The sequence below is a fragment of the Rhinolophus hipposideros genome, assembly GCF_964194185.1.
Source record: "Rhinolophus hipposideros genome assembly, chromosome: 5".
Lineage (NCBI taxonomy): Eukaryota > Metazoa > Chordata > Mammalia > Chiroptera > Rhinolophidae > Rhinolophus > Rhinolophus hipposideros.
This window is the reverse complement of record NC_138051.1, coordinates 47930713-47950278: the sequence shown is the minus strand read 5'-3', so window position 1 is coordinate 47950278 and position 19566 is coordinate 47930713. Positions and strand designations below refer to the sequence as shown.

At 38.4% G+C, this 19566-nt stretch overlaps 1 protein-coding gene across 1 annotated transcript in view; it reads left to right on the top strand.

The window, feature by feature from the left end:
* The first annotated feature begins 14763 nt into the window (after nucleotides 1-14763).
* Nucleotides 14764-19566, top strand: part of WDR72 (WD repeat domain 72) — a 203466-nt gene continuing 198663 nt past the window's right edge. The window contains exon 1 of the mRNA XM_081047302.1: nucleotides 14764-14906. The gene's annotated coding sequence lies outside the window, so the exon portion shown is untranslated. The remainder of the gene's footprint in view (nucleotides 14907-19566) is intronic.

Here is a 19566-nt window from a genome sequence, read left to right as displayed (position 1 = left end):
AATAAGGATTTAGTGTGTGAGAACTAACATCTGGGGGAAATGAGAACATCACACCTTAAAGAAACTCCTTTGAATTGGGACAATTTTCCTTTGTATAAGGAGAAGTTATGTAGAGAAGTGGTTCCAGCGGCAAAAATCCTGGTTTAGAGTTCCAAGTTCTGGTTCCAGCTCTGGCACTGGCCAGGGAAGTGACTTTGGGGAAAAGATTCTATCTTGTGTTTCCTTCTTGGCAAAGCAATGAACTAACAGTACCGCTTATCAGGCACTGCTACACTGTGGGTGTTCTGGGTCCCTGAAACTAAATGCAACCTCAGGCATTGTCACAACTAAAAATGCCTTCATTGGAGAATTACTAATGATCTTTCCAGTCTTTACTATTCTGTTATTCTACAAAAGAAGCGGAGGCTTCTTAACTTCACTAGTTTTTTTCAATCATCACCTTTATTTGTTTCCAGGAGAGGTCTTAAGAGGTTCATTCCTTTTCTGAATGTGAATCTTTCTCATAATTTAGGCCCTGCTAGGATATCTGAAATTTCATCAATAGATTTTTAATCTGGATTAAAACACTGATATTTTAGGACTCTTGTGCATGACTAGAACCCTGAGGGACTCAAATTAATGTCTTTATCTGTTACCTAGAAAGGAATGGAGGAGAAAGGACTAATCAATAAGAAAAAAATAGCCTAAAGTTAGGAAGATCTTGATAAGAATTGGGGAATTAAGGTATTTCCCTCTAAGGAAGAGACATAAAGGTAGTAAGTGCAGAGATCGACCAGTGCACCAGCTAACAATACTTTAATCCACTGCTAAGGGCTACAGAACACTTCCATTCCTCTTGCCTTTCCTATGTCACAAAATGGAGGATAAATAATAGAAATGAAAATGAGAGAGAGAGAACAATGCTAGGGGAGTACAAAAGGAGCACTAGAACCAAGAGGACGTCTGGAGGGAAATGCTTCCTAGACTTTTGAACTATCAGTTTGAAAGGATGTATCTTAGATTATAAGACAGAAGTAAGGTCTTGTAGACTGTCCATTGCTTTTTCTCCAGCATGTAAAATATAATATGTTTACTAAATATTTGTTGAGTGAATAATAAGAGCCTAAATATTTCTTGATTGTTCTATTTGAATGTACATCAGCACCTTTGACTTATTACCGTGTTTCCCCGAAAATAAGACCTAGCCAGACAATCAGCTCTAATGCATCTTTTGGATCAAAAATTAATATAAGACCTGGTATATATTATATTATATTATATTATATTATATTATATTATATTATATTATATTATATTATATTATATTATTATATTACACTACATTCTATTACATTAGATTACATTACATTAGATTACATTACATTACATTATATAAGACCCGGTCTTATAGTAAAATAAGACCGGGTCTTATATTAATTTTTGCTCCAAAAGAGCTCATTGTCCGGCTAGGTCTTATTTTTGGGGAAACATGGTAGCACGTTAATGAGATAGACTGGGTCACAATGCCCTCTCTGATGAAATGGGATTTAAGAGGGCTAAAGTTAGAAACCATGTGCTCTCAAGGAGACAACAAGTTGAAGTGAGAGGCCAAACAAGTAAAATGCCTGAAAGATCCTAAAGGGTAGGTAAGACTACACCAACTTCTCCCACTTAACAAGTCTGTCAACAGACAAGCCTGTTAATAAACCATTCCTGGCAGTGTCACTCTGTGGTGACCAAGGAGATTTGAGCTTCTCATTAACGTTATCTCAGGAGTCCTAAACTGACCACAGTGATCTATTTTAATAGAAGTGAAGACCTGTAAATCAATGGAATAAACATAAGCACTAGAGTTAGGCAGCTGCAGATTTAAATCATAGAGGAGTGTACATCACTATGTTCTCTCCTCCTATTTGACATCTATCCATCCTCCCCCCACTTCAGGAGCAGAGACATTGCATTGAAAGGAGCTAATCAGATAGATCAGGTAAAACCCTCCAGGATACAGAATGCTTTGTCTTTGTGCTTAGTTTTTATCTTGATGAAAAATATATATTTACAGTCATCTCAAAAAAAAAAATAATAGAACTTCACTCATGTGTTACATACCTAACTGTATTTGGAATCACATGTATGCAGAAGCAAGTACTATCATGATTTATTATCACATCTTTAATAGAGTTCTCCCTTTGGGTTATTAATCAGTGATGTGATATGCCATACTATAACCTGGGCAACATGTGATCTTTCTACTTCATCATCCACTGAAGCTTTATCATTACTGCAAAATTATAGCTGTAAGACCTTGAACAAGTTACTTAACCTTTGTGAGTCTCCTTCTTTTTAAAAGGGGAATTACAATAACATATAGAGCTCACTATGTTTCCCTGAAAATAAGACTGGTTCTTATATTAAGTTTTGCTCCAAAAGACGCATTAGGGTTTATGTTCGGAGATGTCCTCCTGAAAAATCATGCTAGGGCTTATTTTCTGGTTAGGACTTATTTTCGGGGAAACGGTAGTATTTGTTAGATCCTATTCTGAACATTTACACCACATTACCTAATCCTCATAACTTTCCTGGGAGGTGAGTACTGTAATCATAGAATAGGAAACCAGGGGCCCAAAGAATTAAACACCTTACACAGCTTTTAAGTAGGGTAGCTTGAAATCACCTCTAGACTATCTTGCTCTGGGGTCCATGTATTTAGTCACTGTGCTATAGCTGCTTTTCTTGCTCCCCTCCAAAATATTCCACACAGCAATCAGATTTTATTGTCACTTTCCTTTAAAATCTTACAATGGCTCCATGCTGCTGTGGGGGAAATAACCAAATTCCTATTAGGAACTAAAGGCCCTGAATGATCACCTGTCTGCATTTCCAGCCTCACTCATACTATGCAGTTTACTTGCTAACATTCCCTAAAATCCTTTCTCAGACTTTTTACATAAATAGCACATATGGTATAATATATATGAAATATTTAATATATGTGAGCAAAGTTTTAAGTCCATATTTGTATATAATGGTATATTCTATATTCTATAACATTTTAATAAAATGGGATCATATCAAACATCATGTTATTGTTGTTTCCCCCCAAAATAAGACCTAGCCTGACAATCAGCTCTAATGTGTCTTTTGGAGCAAAATTAATATAAGATTCAGTATTATATTATATCATATCATATTATGTTAAAGACCCGGTCTTATTTTACTATAAAACCAGTTCTTACATTAATTTTTGCTCCAAAAGATGCAGTAGAGCTGATTGTCCGGCTAGGTCTTATTTTCGGGGAAACATGGTACCTGCTTTGTTTTTATTCAGAAATGTATCATGAACGTCTTTTCAAAACCATAAACAAAATTTTGCAACATCACTTTTGCTACACAACTTAATTCATCTCCTAGAGTCAGACAATCACAAACACATTTTTGTTACAATTTTTTAAAAATGCTGCATTTAGATCAACTTTATGGCTAAAACTTTGTGTAATTCTTAATTATTCCCTCAGGAAAACTTTCTAAAAATTAAATCATTGTGTCAAAGGGCAGGTGTAGTTTTAAGACACTTAGTACATATAACTAAATGCCCTCCAAAAACGTTTTACCAATGTTCACTCACAACAGCAAACATAAGAGCGCATGACTTCCTACTATCATTCTATTTTATTTTGTTCCATTTGATCTGCAAAACAAATTTCCAGCCAGGAAACGATTTTAATTTGCATTTCTTTGACTGTTAGGGGAATTAAGCAAGTTTTTACATGTCTACTGAATATTTGGATTCTGGGTAAAAAGTCTATTTATTCTCTTTGTCCATTTGTAAATCGGGGTATTTGTTTTACTTGTTTATAGGACCTCATTTATTGATTCGTCAGACATTTATTTAGCACCTATACTATTTTCTGAACATCATGCTCTGCTTTAGGGATACAATTCAGTCTATGATCAAACCAACTTTGACAATCTCGAGGTCCTTCCAGCTTTGGCCCCTAACCTAGTCCCAAGACCAATATCACATTTTAGGTTTTTCATTACAGCAACAGTTTTAGCTACTGCTATGGACTGTTACGTCCCCCTAAAATTCATATATTGAAACCTAATGATCGAATTGGTGGCCTTTGGGAGGTGATTAGGTCGAAAGAGTAGAGAACTCTTGAATGGGATTAGTGTTCTTAGAAAAGAGACCCCACAGAACTCCCTAATCCTTACTGCCATCTGAGGTTACAGCTAGAAGGCACCGTTTATGAACCAGAAAGTTGGCCCTCATCTAACACTGAATTTGCCGGTACCATGATGTTGGACTCCTAGAGCTCTAGAACTGTGAGAAATAAATGTTTGCTGGTTATAAACCACCAGTCTATGGCATTTTTTTATAGGAGCCCAAGTAGAGTTAAGACAACTATCTATTCCACTGCAGATGTTGACTGCTGCTTTAAATGTCCATCAGTTTATTGTGTCCCTCGTTCTGGGGCTGAGAGCTTAACAGGGCAGTTCTCCTACTGGTTTTGCTTAGGATTTCTCACAAGGATGCCATCAGATGTTATCTCAGGCTGGAGTCATTTGCAATCTGAAAGGGGACACTCAGATTCCTTATCTTCTTTCCCTTTTCATGTAGCATCAGGTCTCAGGGCCTCTCCTTTCCACAGGAATGCTCCATGTGATCTCTTCACATGCTTTCTGGAGCAAAGTTGTTGGACGTCTTGCATGGCAGCTCAGGACTCTCCAAAGCACACAAGTGAAAGCTACCAGGCCTTCTTAAGTCTCAGGCTCAAACTGGCAGAGTCACTTCGGCCACTTTCTGTTAGTTAAGCAGTCACAGAGCTGGCCCAGATTCAAAAATAAGGGAAATAAAATCTCAGTGGAGGACTGACAAAGAAGTGCTGCCATCTTTAATTCATCACAGATCATTGGGTTTTCACATAACTTGGAATTATTTTTCCAAGTTTGTCATTTGCCTTTTAACTTTGTTTCTAATGGATTGGATATAAAGATGATTTTTAAATTATACATAGTAAACTTTATCAGTATTTTTCTAGATGATTCCAACTTCTGACCCACACACAGAATACTGTTCTCAAATGAAAAACAAACAAAAAGATTATCATGGTTTGTGTGGGATGGGAAAGTGAATGGGTGGATGGAATATGAATGAATTTTCATTTCCTTGTTAATCTTTTTGTGTGTTTTTTAAAGATAATAAATGTGTATGCTTTTTATGTTTTCATTCTAAAAATAGAAGAAAAAGGAAAAGAAAGAGGAGGAGGATGTTTTTTAAAGATAATAAATGTGTATGCTTTTTATGTTTTCATTCTAAAAATAGAAGAAAAAGGAGAAGAAAGAGGAGGAGGATGTGAAAAAGTAGAAGAGGTAGAGGAGGAAGAAAAGCTCTTTACCAGACCAACCATTTAAAATACTTACTAACTCAGGAAATTTTGTAGTTTCATTGTTTTTTTGAACTGCTAAATCTTTAATTCATTTGAGATTTATTTTTATAATCTGAGTTAGGATCTAAACTTAATATTATTTTACAAGTGGTTAACTAGTACTTCAAGTTTAGCTATTCATTTTATTATATGACAAATGTATTAAGCACCTATTATGTGCTAAGCACTATGGTGATCACTGAATATATCATGGTAAAAGAAATTGATTCAGTCACTACCATCATGGAGCTTATAATCCAGTGGGGCGGGGGATAGATAGATAGATAGATAGATAGATAGATAGATAGATAGATAAATAATCACAATTTTAATATGTGATAAAATAGAGAGATAAACAATAGGAATAGAAACTTAGAACCAAACAAGGTCTGAGGTGGGAGCAGAGTAGAGTGAAGAACCAGAGAACATGAAAGGATAATTAGTAAATGAGAGTGACAAATGGAAAGTGATCTGTATTATTTCTCAAAATGGAAAATTGAGAACTGAAGGGAGTTTATATTATGCATGAAATGAGCTGGATTCAGTTAAAAGGACCAAGACATAGAAGATAATCCAAAGAAACAACTGCTTAGGATGACAATTAGGGTTCATCTCAAAATAATATGCAGAATTGTCAAAGGCAAAGCTAAGTCAAGAGCAAATGATTTCTATGCACCGTCCTTTCTCTGTTATTTATGCATCCTCTCCTTTTATTGTATTAGTTAAAATTATAAGTATGAAAGTTTCTTGCAGAAGCACTATCCAAATGTCAAGCATTGCTGCTGTTATAAATTGGAGTTCAGTCCTAGTTTGTGAATTGATTTTCTCGGATCACATATATACATTGTACGAGGGTACTAACTATAGACTGCTCTGTTCCTTGACCCTTTCTAGGATGTTAATATAATTAAGTTCTGGGAATTAACCCTGCCTTCGTGTCAGAGTGTGCTAAAATCTATGGGACAGTTTTTCTTCTGGAAACTTCCATTTGCTGACGATTAAGGACACAATGTTGCAATCATTTATATAGACAGCTGAGCAGAACTCACAAGGAGACTGCAAAACCCATGCATCTGGGTCATTCACTCTATAACATTGTCCCAAGTAATTACTGTGCTCTTTCATGAAGCATTTAAAGCATGAAAAATAACTAAGTGTGGTCACTGTTGTCATAACAACTTCAAATTGTTTCAATATCTACCTTTTCTAATATCCAGAAAAAATATGTTTACTTGTCTTTCCTAATTTTGCTTTCAATGTAGGCACTTCCAAAACATGAAGAAACATATTTGACCTTGAAATAAAGTGTTAGTAAAAAATAACCTGTCTAAACTGTTACTTTTCACCTAAAATATTATATTATAGGGCTGCTCGATGGCACTGCTATAATCAAGAATCTGTCAACATTTTTTAAGTTCCCAGTTTCACAGACTTATAACTTCTTTAAAAGTCACCCAAGGATCTTCAATCTTACTGCCAGTTCAGGAAAGAACACACACACATACACACACACAATTGGTTATCTATTCAATTTTCATTTCTGAGTCCAAGTGTTTTTCAAAATATGTGCTTATAAAAAATATTAAGTCCTTGATTTGAGTAATGAGCAAGAAGTCACTAGCATGATCTAAATCTTCCAATTTTAGTATATGTGCTGCCGAAGCGAGCACGATCTAAATCTTCATAAAGACGATGTGGAGTGGTGGGAAGACCACTGGCTGAAAGGTTGATATTTTAGCACATCTCTGTCATAACAAAATGCACAACCTTTAGTGAATCCCTTAACTTCTTTTTTCCCCCCAGAGGCATAAGACCACAAAGGTTTATTTTTCACTCAAGCTGCATGTACATTTTAGACCAACTAAAAGCTCTATTTTACCTTCAAATACACATACTTGTATACACATAACTACCATGATTTTCAGTGTATGTCAACATAAGCAATTTCATACATTAGCAGGCACAAAAACAACAGCAGCAAAGAAGCTCCGCTAAGAGTGACCACAAGGAATTATGCAAAAGGTCCTCATTTCCTGAACTTCTTAAGGCTTCCATTTTCCTAGCTAATATGTCATGTTGAGTTGATAATGTTTAAAATTCTATAATTTTAATAGTTTGGCCTTTAGCTGAGTAGCATAAATATTGAAAGTTCCATATTTCCTTCCCCAAGCATTGATCAGAAGGACAATTTTTCAGTCTCTACAAGTCTTTGTCATTGTCAGATATTTTCACAATTTCCATATTGCACAGTGTTTGTTTAGGGGATTATAATCTAGTGAAAGAACGAATGTGAAATGTCAACAGGAAATGCTAAATTATTATTATACACTTTGGGTTTAAGTTGTAAATGACAGAAACCTACTCCAGAAATATCAGCAGAAAATTAATTTCTTAAAGTATATCGTGAGCACTGCCAAGGACAACTAACCGTTTAGAACTGTTCTGCAGAGATGTAGATGCCATTGCTATTGGGCGCAGCCAGCAGAAATCATTACTCCTGCAGGAGCTGGACCTTACCATCAGAGCCACCTCCACTCTTCCTTTTTATTGCTGAATAGTATTTCAATGTATGGATGGACGTCACACAGTTTGTATATTTGCCAGCTGAAGGACATCTGAATTGTTTCCATAAGCACTTGCATGCAGTATTTTCCATGCACATACATTTTCACTTATCTTGGGTAAATGCCTAAGAGTAGGTTTGTCAAATCATAAAGCAAATATATGTTTAACTTTGGAAGAAACTGAAAAAGCATTTTGCAAAGTGTCTGAATCATTATCCAATCCCAGTTGCAATGCATGAGAATTCCAGATTCTCTGTATCATCACAAGCATTTGTAAATGTCTATTTACTTATTTATTTTTTTAATTTTAACTATTTTAATAGTGTTTTAGTGTTATCCCATAGTGACTTAATTTTCATTTCTTTAATAACTGTTGTTGAGCATGTGTTTCATAAAGTCATTTTCTAGCTGTAATTTTGTGTGTGTGTGTGTGTGTGTGTGAAATGGCCAAATATTTTGGTATTTTAAAAAATTCAGTTGTTAGTTTACTTATCACTGAGCTTGGAAAGTTCATTTTATATTCTGGATACAAGTCCTTTATCAGATATATAACTTGAAAAAAAAATTCTCCTAGTCTGTAGCTTTTTAAAAAACTTTCTCTTAACAATGTTTTCCATAGACCCAGAAGTTCTTAATTTTGATGGTATCTAACTTTTTACTTTATTTTATGGATCATGATTTTGATGTCATATCTACAAACCTTTGTCTAACCCAAGATCACAAAGATTTGTTTCCCCTATACTTTCTTCAAGAAGATTTATAATTTCGTGTTTTATAGTTTGATCTACGATTCATTTTGAGTAAATTTTGGAATAAGATGCAAGATATGGGTTAAAGTTCATTTTTTATTTATATAACATATGGATGACAATAGTTCCAGAACCATTTGTTGAAAACATTATCCTTTCTCCATTCAATTGCCTTTGAATCTTAAAAAAATACTGACTCTGATTATATATATAAAATTATAGTTGGTACACCTGAAACTAATAAATAAATAAATTAATTAAAAAAAAATACTGACTCTGGGTGGTGAACACACAATGGGATTTATTGATGATGTAATACGAATTGTACACCTGAAATTATGTAATTTCATTAACAATTGTCACCCCAATAAATAAATTAAAAAAATAAAATAAAATAAAATAAATAAGGGGGGGGGGCAGCCCGGTGGCTCAGGCCGTTAGAGCTCCATGCTCCTAACTCCGAAGGCTGCCGGTTCGATTCCCACATGGGCCAGTGGGCTCTCAACCACAAGGTTGCCAGTTCAATTCCTTGAGTCCCTCAAGGGATGGTGGGCAGCACCCCCTGCAACTAAGATTGAACACGGCACCTTGAGCTGAGCTGCCGCTGAGCTCCCGGATGGCTCAGTTGGTTGGAGCGCATCCTCTCAACCACAAGGTTGCCGGTTTGACTCCAGCAAGGGATGGTGGGCTGTGCCCCCTACAACTAGAAAACGGCAACTGGACCTGGAGCTGAGCTGCGCCCTCCACAACTAAGACTGAAAGGACAACAACTTGAAGATGAGCGGCACCCTCCACAACTAAGATTAAAAGGACAATGACTTGACTTGGAAATAAAAAAGTCCTGGAAGTACACACTGTTCCCCAATAAAGTCCTCTTCCCCTTCCCCAATAAAATCTTAAAAAAAAAAAAAATCACTTGACTATGTGTGAGTCTGTTTCTGGACTCTATTTTATTTCACTAATCTATATGTCTATTCTTTCACCACTATCACTGTAGAGTAGTATATTACTGTAGTTTGAAATCAGAAAATGTGAATCCTCCAAATTTGTTTTTCTTTTTCAAAATTGTTGACTATTCTAGTTCCTTTACTTTTCATGTAATTTTAGATAATCAGTTTGTCAATTTGTATAAAAAATTTCTTATGGAATTCTGATTGGGATTGCATCAATTTTATAGATGAGTTTGGGGAAAATTTTTACAATACTGAGTCTTTCCCTTTGAAGGACATTTGAGTTATTTCTGGTTATGAATAAAGTTCCAATCAACATTTGCATAAAAGGTTTTAATTCTTTGGACACTCAGTAGGCTCTTTGCACCTAAAAACTTATGTCCTTTTTTTCTATTAGATTTTCTTCTTTGATTAGGCATTCCCACTCTTACCTTTTCTCTGTTCTCTCGTAAGGGAATGATTGGAACTCCTGGATTGCTCTATTAGTTTGCTTTTCTTTCCCATTGTCAATTGCTCTATCTTTTTTTCACTTTCAGACAGATTGCCTTAACTTTATTTTTTAACCTTTCTATTGAAATGTGTACCTTTTTAGCATTGTTTTAATTCTCAAGAACTTTATCATTCTCTATTTATTTCCATATTAAACATACAGTGCCTTAATCTTGTTTCATGGATTCAGCTTCTCCTATCCCTGAGACTATTACTTTCTTATTTGAAATTTTATTCTTCTCCCTGAATCGTGTTTCCTCCTTCTCTCTTGTGTAACTGATATGTTTTGATCTCTTTCATGTTGGAGGTTTCCACATAATTCTGGCGATCCTTTGTTTCTTATTAAAGTGTAGAAGTGAGGCAATAAAATCCGAGTGGACACTCTTTGCATAAGGGCTGAACTTGTCAAGTAGTGACCTTCACAGTCAGATGAATACACACCCATTTACTTAAAAAACTTGCAGATGGCATTTTCTTGAAGCTTTCTTATAGAATCATTCAACTTTCTTTTGAGACTGTGTGGAGTTATATGCCAAGTTGTCAGCTTTCTTACTGCATGGGGCTCCCTGTTCAATATATAAACTTTGTCCTAGCTCCTTAGTTTTCAGGACACCCTCCACTGGTTGGACAGAGTCTGGAGTCTTTCTGTTTCTTTTGTTGAGATGGGGTGCGGTCATTCAGACAGGTAAATAAGCTTAGTAAGTATTTTGTCATGAATAGAAACAGAATCCTGGGAGAGCATGAAGAGTAGGTGGGAATAACTGCTGGCGGCTCAGAAGAGGCTATAAAGAGGAATCGTCATTAAATCTGGCTTTTGAAGTAAGAGGCAAATTGGTTAAAATGGGTGGGCGGCTGTGATGGATAGAGAAAAGAATTTGCAGGAAGAAGTATCTGTGAGATACCAAGGAAGCATGGAAGAGCCTGGTCCATTCTGAAGCTGTAAGAGGTTTAATGCCATAATGCTGGCATTTAATATTTGGGTCAGGGCAGAGAACCAGCTTTTTATCTGGTTTAAAGGAAAACATAGTGTTTTTTTTTTTAAGTATGTAACCCCTTTGTCTTTTAAATGTTAAATTTAAATGTATTTGCTTAGCTCAATCTGTACTAATCAATGTATTGTCTTTCTATCACTTGCTACTTGTATCTAATGATACATCATTTAACAACTTTGGTCCTCAATGTTCTCATCTGTAAAATGGAGATAGTATCTGCCTATAGCAGTCAGAGTTTTTAGTTGTCTGCAAAAGAAAGCAATACTTGCTGATTTAAGCACAAAAAAAAATTTATAAAACAAATCTGGATCGCTCTAAGGAAACAGAAAACTACGTTTGGATGTTATGCAGTCATGACAAAGTCCAAAATCATACTGCAGCATTTGGTACCATCAAGGCATCACTGCCGCCAGTACTGGGCACAGACACTGCTACCTCTGCTGCTAAATGGTTGAATGCAGCTTCTAAAAGCATTACACTGTTGACTCTGGAAACCGGATGTGGCTGTGGTACTCTCACCTCCATCACCAGGATATACAGAGGGTGCCAAAAAAATGTATATACATTTTAAGAAAGAAAAAAAAAACTGTATTAAAATTATGCTGATAGTAACTGCTTTTGAGAACTTCTTTTAATTGCAGAAGTCAAACGTGACTTGTATTCAACTTTGGCTACCGATATATATTGAGTATTACAATTTTAATACAGTTTTTTCCTTTCTTAAAATGTGTATACATTTTTTTGGCACCCTCTGCATTTAGTCTGAGAATGTGAATCTGATTGGCATAACCTAGAACATGTGCACATGTCCTGTGTGTGTAACGAAGTAGAAAATAGTAAGCAATAGCACTGTTTTTACATGCATTAAAACCATCAAAAGTTATTTTTTATTATATCACAGATTGACCAAGTTAATTTTTTACACATTATTTCTATTCATTTTTGTATTATAATATGTCAGAGAATCTATTCTGATTTCAAGTTAAATTGCCACACATCCTCCAGGGACATGTATTTTATCTGGTAAAAATCTTTCAGTGCTTAAACAGGAGAGGGCGTTGCACTGGATAACATCTTATCACCAAAGAAACACATTTCAACTATAAATAAAATATTTGTCCTTTCATTTAAATACCTGAAACCTATCATATAGAGATTAACAGAAATCACTGACTTGCTACACCCTTGATGTGGTGAGAGGAAAAGAAGGAGGTATTTTTGTAATTCAAGGCAGTTTAATGAGAGCACAAAAGTATTCTAGAGACAAGAACATAAATATCTTTAGTGGTCAAACAAGTTATATAAATGGCGAAGACTATAGGGCATGGCAAGGCCTGTGATACTCAAATTCAACTTAAAAAATAACAATAATACCAGGCTAGTCAAACAAAATCCCTGCAAGTGCCCGATCTGTCTCTCAGCTGCCAGCTTGCTCTTCCCATTGAGGTCTATACGGTCTCACTTGCATTTTTTTTTTAATTCTGATTCTGAATTCATTAGTTTTGCATCTAAAAAAAAGATATTGATCTGTCTATTCCAACTTCTCCATTTTATAGACAGGAATGATGCAAAAAATGGAATTTGGAGGTTCTGTGCCCAGCTTAGTCATAGATAAACAAGTCTTATCGGAAGTCTTATTTAAGTCATCTGGAAAAGGATAATTCCTTGTAGTAAACTATTTCCAGAAAACAAATAAGCAGGAAGCCTTCTTTAACTCTTACTGTTTTCCAGCATTACAAGGTTTGGGTAAAGTTCAACACTGTCAAGGATGGCATTGGTATACAGACCAAAAAAACCACTAATATTATATAACACTTCAACCTAAAAGTTCATTTTCCCCCCCTTTTTTTACACTTCGTGGGCCCTAAAGGTGTCAAAGGCCCTGGTCTGAGACTAGGGTTTCCAGGAGGGAATTCCCGCCTGTTCTCAAAAGTTTTTTTCGCTTTCCTATTCCCGAATCCCGAGATATAAACTCTTTTCTGTTCTCTACTATGAATCGTTTCCACAAAGTGAGGGCCAATACTACCAACCACCTGGGTTCAAGGAGCCGACTTTCCCTATTTCCTGACCAACTTTTCTTGGGATTCAGGAACGGAAAAGCGAAAAAAATTCCCGAGAACCAGCGGGAATTCCCGCCTGGGCACCCTAGCGATAACGAGGAAAAATGTCTAAGAAATATTTGTGAGTAGTACATTTATTTCCCATTGTGGGTATTACTGGGTTCAAGGATCCAATTTTCCCGATTCCCCGACCAACTTTTCTTGGGATTTGGGAACGGGAAAGTGAAAAAAATTCCTGAGAATGGGCGGAAATTCCCACCTGGAAATCCTATCTGAGACCCAGAGAGACTGAGGGCCTTTAAGACCACAGAACTAGTTACCGCAGAGTTCATACAAGAGGAGCCATGGCTAGGGCTCTTTCCACACCTGCACCTCTGTGAAAACTGAAGACTGTGCTCAAAAGGTAAAATGAAGACTTAAGGATGGGGAGGGGATGGTAATATTAATTTTGAAATAAGATCCTGCAGACTTAGAAGGCAAGGACTGGTGTGAGAAGTTCCTTAAAGAACTGAGGCCTGGAGGCACCTTAACAGTCTGTTCCATACATGCATGTTATCATTCAGCAACATTTATTATGTGTTTACTATGTGCTTGAGCTGACAGTCAAGCAGGGAAGCCACTGCAACAAGCAATTTCAATAAGTAATGACAAGTGATATGGCAGAGGAAGGGAGGCATCTTGAGAGTGAAGCACAGGAGCACGGGGAACCTGTCAGGGGGAAATGAGGTTCCAGGTGAACCAAGAACAGGAACTCACCAGTCGCAGAGGATGGCGGGGGTGAGAGGCCTTAATCAGAGAGATTTCACACGGGAAGCTCTGATACATGTGAACTTTGACCTCAGAGGACCTAAAACTTGTGCCTGGCCAAATAGCCTTAGTATCTGGGAAGTCAGGTATCAGTGAAAAGGAAGTGATTAAAATCTCTCCCCACCTGTTTCTGGGAATCCAGGACTAAGTGGTCCAGAGGGTTTGGAAGGTAAAGTAAAATAACCGAGGGGAAAAAAACCCTGTCCCTCCCATTTTTCTAAACTATCCATTCTGTCGTGGTCCTTGGCCCATCATTCATAATAGGTTGGGACTCTGGTTTTCATGTTGAACTTTCCACCTCTTCTGGACCTCAGGAATCTCACTTCCCTGGAGGAGGTGCAGTCTCCAAGGGAACTTCCTCTCATCCCGTACAGAAAGTCTAGCCAGTGCTGGGGGCCGAATCACTGCCACTTGGCCCATCTTGAATTTCCTCACCTTAACGCGAACATTCTTCAACCCTGGAAGGTCAGGGCACCTCGAAGGCTAAGAGCAGACCTGTTCCGGACGCCACCGCCAGGAAGAGAGGGAGGGAGCGGAGGGAACCCGGGAAGGTGAACTGGTCCTTAGGGCGGCAGAGGCTGGAAGGAGCCGGTGAGCGCGGCCCGGCGGCGCCGGAGCTGGGGTGGGAGGGGCGGAGGTCCGGAGCGGGAGGGGGGTCGGGAAGGGTTTGGGCGGGATCCGGGCGTGGTCTGGGCGTGCCTGCAGGGCCCACCGCCGGGCTGCCCGCCCCGCCGCTCCGCAGCTTCGCGGCTCGGGTAAGGCGGGCGCCCCGTGGGCGCGGCTCGGGCTCCGGGTCCGAGACCGGGGTCTCCGGCTTCCCCGTCGGCCACTCGCTCTCAGAGCGCGCGCGGGAGAGGTGTTTGGATTCCGAGGAGCGGGGAAGGAAGGTGAGCGCACGTCCTCTTCTTTTGATGCGTTTTGCACGTGGAAAATTCCCTCTTCAAACTGTTGTCCATATGTCACAGCAGTAGTGACCGAAACCACGCATCTGTCAAAGCGGTCCTTTCGCGCGCGCGGGGGTGTGCGTGTGTGTGTGTGTGCGTGTGTGTGTGTGTGTGCGTGTGCGTGTGTGTGTGTGCGTGTGTGTGTGTGTGTGCGTGTGTGTGCGTGTGTGTGTGTGTGTGTGCGTGTGTGTGTGTGTGTGTGATAGAGGAGGGGGTACGGATTGGTAAGAGCCACCTGTGGTCCTGGGAGGAGACAGCGCCGGAGACTTCTAGGGACCCGCAGTTCACTATTAGGAGAGTTTCTTGAGAGTCGGAAATCGAACCAGAATCCACTGAATTAATTCCATTTGAGCTTCCGAGCCAGGAAAACCATCTGGTGGATGTGAGCCAGAGCAGGTGCAGCGGCTTGGGGGACGGCGCGGGAGGAGGAACCGGCGAAGACTTTCTTGCCGCGTATCTGCGGCTGAGCCAGCAATAAAGAATGCGGCCACGAGACTTGTCACTTGTTAAGTTGGACGACGGGCAGGAAAATAAAGGGGGGGGGGATGTCTACACTGACGAAAAATCTGGAAAACGTTTTATTATATATTAGGAAGACTCCCTTTGCAACGGGTGCTTCTTTATTCCGCCCTCACTCTAATTAGAGCATTTTGTACATTTATAAGGTGCCAACTAGGGTGCGAAGAGAACGTTGCAGTCCAGTGACCTTAACTTTTTCTTCCCCTCCCACTTTTATGCTGAAGGAGTTCAAGGTCACTTATTGGAGATTAGTCACCTGTTGGGACTATTTTTACCTGAAGAAAGCGTTTAGAAAGGGTTTATTCCTTTTATCCCCTTTCCTACCGGCCTCCCTTCTCACCACACGCTGCTGTTTATTCTCCACCTGCAGAGAAGAATACAACCACTTTTGTCATAAAAATACTTGTGGTTAATTTGGTCTTGTGACTTTTGTTCCTTAGCCTTCCTTTACTTCCTTCAATATTAAAATGCACCAATTGTGTTTTCTGTAAAGAAAGCCGGGAGCTGGAGGAGAAAAGGAAACTCCAGGAAGTGGTCTAGTAAAGTGATTGTTACTTTTTTTAAACTGCAGATATTGGGACTCTGTTGAATTCCAATACTTTCACCTCTTTGGGGGAACATATTTTAAAATTATAATTATTCTATCAACAAACTATCAACTGTTCAGCCTCTTTTCCTGTGTGAAATCTACCCAATGGACTGAATGCCTTAAGAACTCTGAGGTTCTACTTAACAGAGGCCAACTGTAATAGAATACAAGTGTGTTTAAGTTATGGAATAACTTTATGGAACCTTGAAAATAATGGTATTAGGAGTATGTCGAGGTTTCAAGATTGCTGTATTCAGATGTCTTTGTGGCTTGAAAAGTCACTTATTCTTTCTGTTATTGCTCACGATATGTGGTGTCTCGTAAAATTTCTGGCAGTGCGTGATAAAGGACATATCTCTGGAGCGCTGTTTTGAGTGTATACTTTTCCCAGTCGTTAATATTTTTAAATTTAGTTCTGCTCTACACTGAATTGGAGGCAGGGAGACCGGATCGGGATCAGGACTAAAAGATTTTGTGCAAAAAATTGAGTTCTGTCTAGTACCAAATTAACTTTGAAGTCCTGACAAGTCTCTAAATTAATTCTGGGGTCCTTGCAAGCTTCTTAACATCTGTGTGCCATTTCTGTCTTTAAGATAAAGAAATTGTCGTTGGTCTTAAAGGACATTCAGGTCCCACTGAACTCTTCTGTAAAAGGCAGATTCTTATTTCTAGAGCTGGGTATCACGGCTCTAGAGGATTATCTCTTCTAGAGTTTTGCTTTCATTTCCAGAGGGTGTCCTAACTTTCTGGGTACTGTCCCTGCCCCACCTAAGTAGGCATGAGCACGAGTGGTTAAGAGTGTGTTTTGGAGACTGATGGATCTCTTTCCATTTTCTAGCTCTGATTTTGAACAAACTACATATATTCTCCAAGCCTCATTTTCCTCAAGTTTAGAATAAAGATAATAATAATGCCTACCTAGGTCATTATGAAGACCAAATGAAGTGATGCACATAATATAAGTAGCATAATGTCTACAACTTAATGGTAGTGTTAAAAACAAAATTCAACTGAGTACATTTGAAGACCTAATAGGCTTTATTAAGAGATTCATGAATGGGATAGCATCCCATCTAGCAACCAGAAGTGCTTTTAAGGGTTGTAGACAATAAAAGGTCTTTATAGGAAGTAGAATAGGGCAAGGGAGTTATTAACAGAAAAGAAAGGATGATTTTGGAGCTGTGACATGTTTTTTTGGGGAAAGGGTTTTTATCCTGCAGATTGCTTCTTTCTATGGGGTAAGAGGGAATGGAGAGGGCACGCATGACAGATTACCTCATTGTGTTGACCAGAAAATTCCAGACTGGTTAAGATTATGTTTCTAGGAGTGTTGAAACTGCAATTAGATCAGGTATTAAATCTAGGTTTGATATTATGGGCATTTCAGCAAGAGTAACACCATTATGGGTCTGTAGTTTTCTCTTTTGCAGTAGGAATTGTTTACAACAGTCATCCCTGCTCTTTCTTTAATAACATGAAATTTAACCTGAAGAAATGTAAAGTCCCATGTGTGGGTATTTAAAAAAATATGCAAGTACAGGATGAGGAAGTTGTAATTAGTCAGTCAACCTCATGGTTAATTGACTATATGTTTCCCCTGAGTCACTAGTGAGTTGTGAGGGCCCAGAAAGCTGATACGATTTTAGGATGCTTTAGTAAAAGTTAGAATGCATTTCTATAGCCAAGGATATTTTTTCTACATCTGTCTTTTGCTTTTTGTGCAGACCTCAGACTTAACACGGGAGATGATGATTTACAAACTGATTTGTTTAGGGGAAGAAAAGAGAAGAGAGGCAACTCTCTTCTTATATTTATTCAGAATGAAAACATTCTTTGACTTGCCCCTCAACATTTTTTGACCTCTTGGTATTTGTTAAATTCCCTGAGAGCAGAATGCAAGGGGGGGGGGGGGAAGGACATGTTTCTGTCTTCCAATCACTTATAGTATAGTTCAGGTAGTAGACACAGTAATAATTATAGCAGAGTGATAAGAGCTCTGATAAAGGTAGAAAGGGAATGATGGGAGTTGAGAAATTCTAAATATCAACCATGAGGACGCTCAAAGGAGTGAAAATTTAGTTCCAGTTTTGTAGGTTCTGTTACTGGACCAAACAAGGTCTAATTACTCAGTCATTGTCAGCCAAAAGACAACTCTGAGAAGATTTTATGAGACGGAACATACCTTATGGCGAGCCAGCAGGCAAGGACACATGAGGGGGTGTCAATTCCCAAAGCAGTGTATCCTTGAACAAAAGATCTGATTTGTCTTTATTCAGGGAAATCATGCATTAACACTGAGGTGAGCTTTGTCATTACATGTACAGGTGGGGACATTCCTGCACATGTGCAGTTAGGAAACATGCCTATGCATACATTGAATGTTCAAAAATGGCGGAAAAGCTGTGCCCCTGGGAGGAGATTTTAGTATTATAAAGAGGGTATAATGAGAATAGTTCATGAGGAGGCCAGTAAAGACTCCTCCAGGTCTCTTTAGCCAGCTTCAGGCAGTTTGAGCTGGATTAGCTGCCTGGTTCTGCAAATCATCCTGGGTTTATCCCTGAAAAGACTGTTGGAGCATTTGTCAATGTAGGGCATGGCGTAGGTATGGAAGAAAGTTTAACTAATTAAGTCTCAGCCCTTCTGTTAAACTCTTAGCAAATTACAGGATATGGTTACACAAACCTTGTAACATCCAAGGTGATCTAATTAGGTGGGTTTACAGGGTAATCTCAGAAAAATTATGAATTCTAAGTTAAAGTCTATACTAGGCTACCAAGACTCTCTGTGTGTGTGTGTAGATATATATACAGTTTTGTAATAATTTGCCAGGTGGAAATGCTGAGAAAGCTTTTCATGCCAAGGGGGAAATTTGTGTAAAGGTATGATATAGAGTGACAGATCATGACAAATGCAAATCACGGCATACTGTCCCAGTGCTATCCCACCTTTCACTGGCTGTGAATATTAGCAAATTAGTTTACCTCTCTGAGCTTGTTTTCTCAAACACAAAATAAGGATCATAGATTATATTACATTATTAGGTACTGATTTAATCGTCAAGTCTCTCCTACAAGGTTACCTACCTCAACTTTGTTGGAAGACTGAGTGGCATATAAAACACAGGAGTGTCTGATGCATCGTTGACAAACACCCAGTGTGGGGTTCCCTCCCCCCATCTCATTGTCTTGATTAGAGAAAACACAACACCACTCTAATCCAGACTTAAGTAAAGATGGGATTTGTGATTTTTATGCATATTATAAATAGTAGACCAAGAAATGCTGTAACTGTTCTGATTGTTTAGAATAAAGTATAAAGTTATATACACTTTCACAACTGTTACCCCAATTCCCCAACCACTGCAGGCTTTCCTTCAACACACGAAGGCTGTGTTGTTAGCCTATGTTTTAGGGCCTGTTTAAGGAGTGTGCCCACACCGACAGTTCTTTGCTGGTAAATGTTAGCATTCCTGCATTTGCGTGATAGGATCGAAGA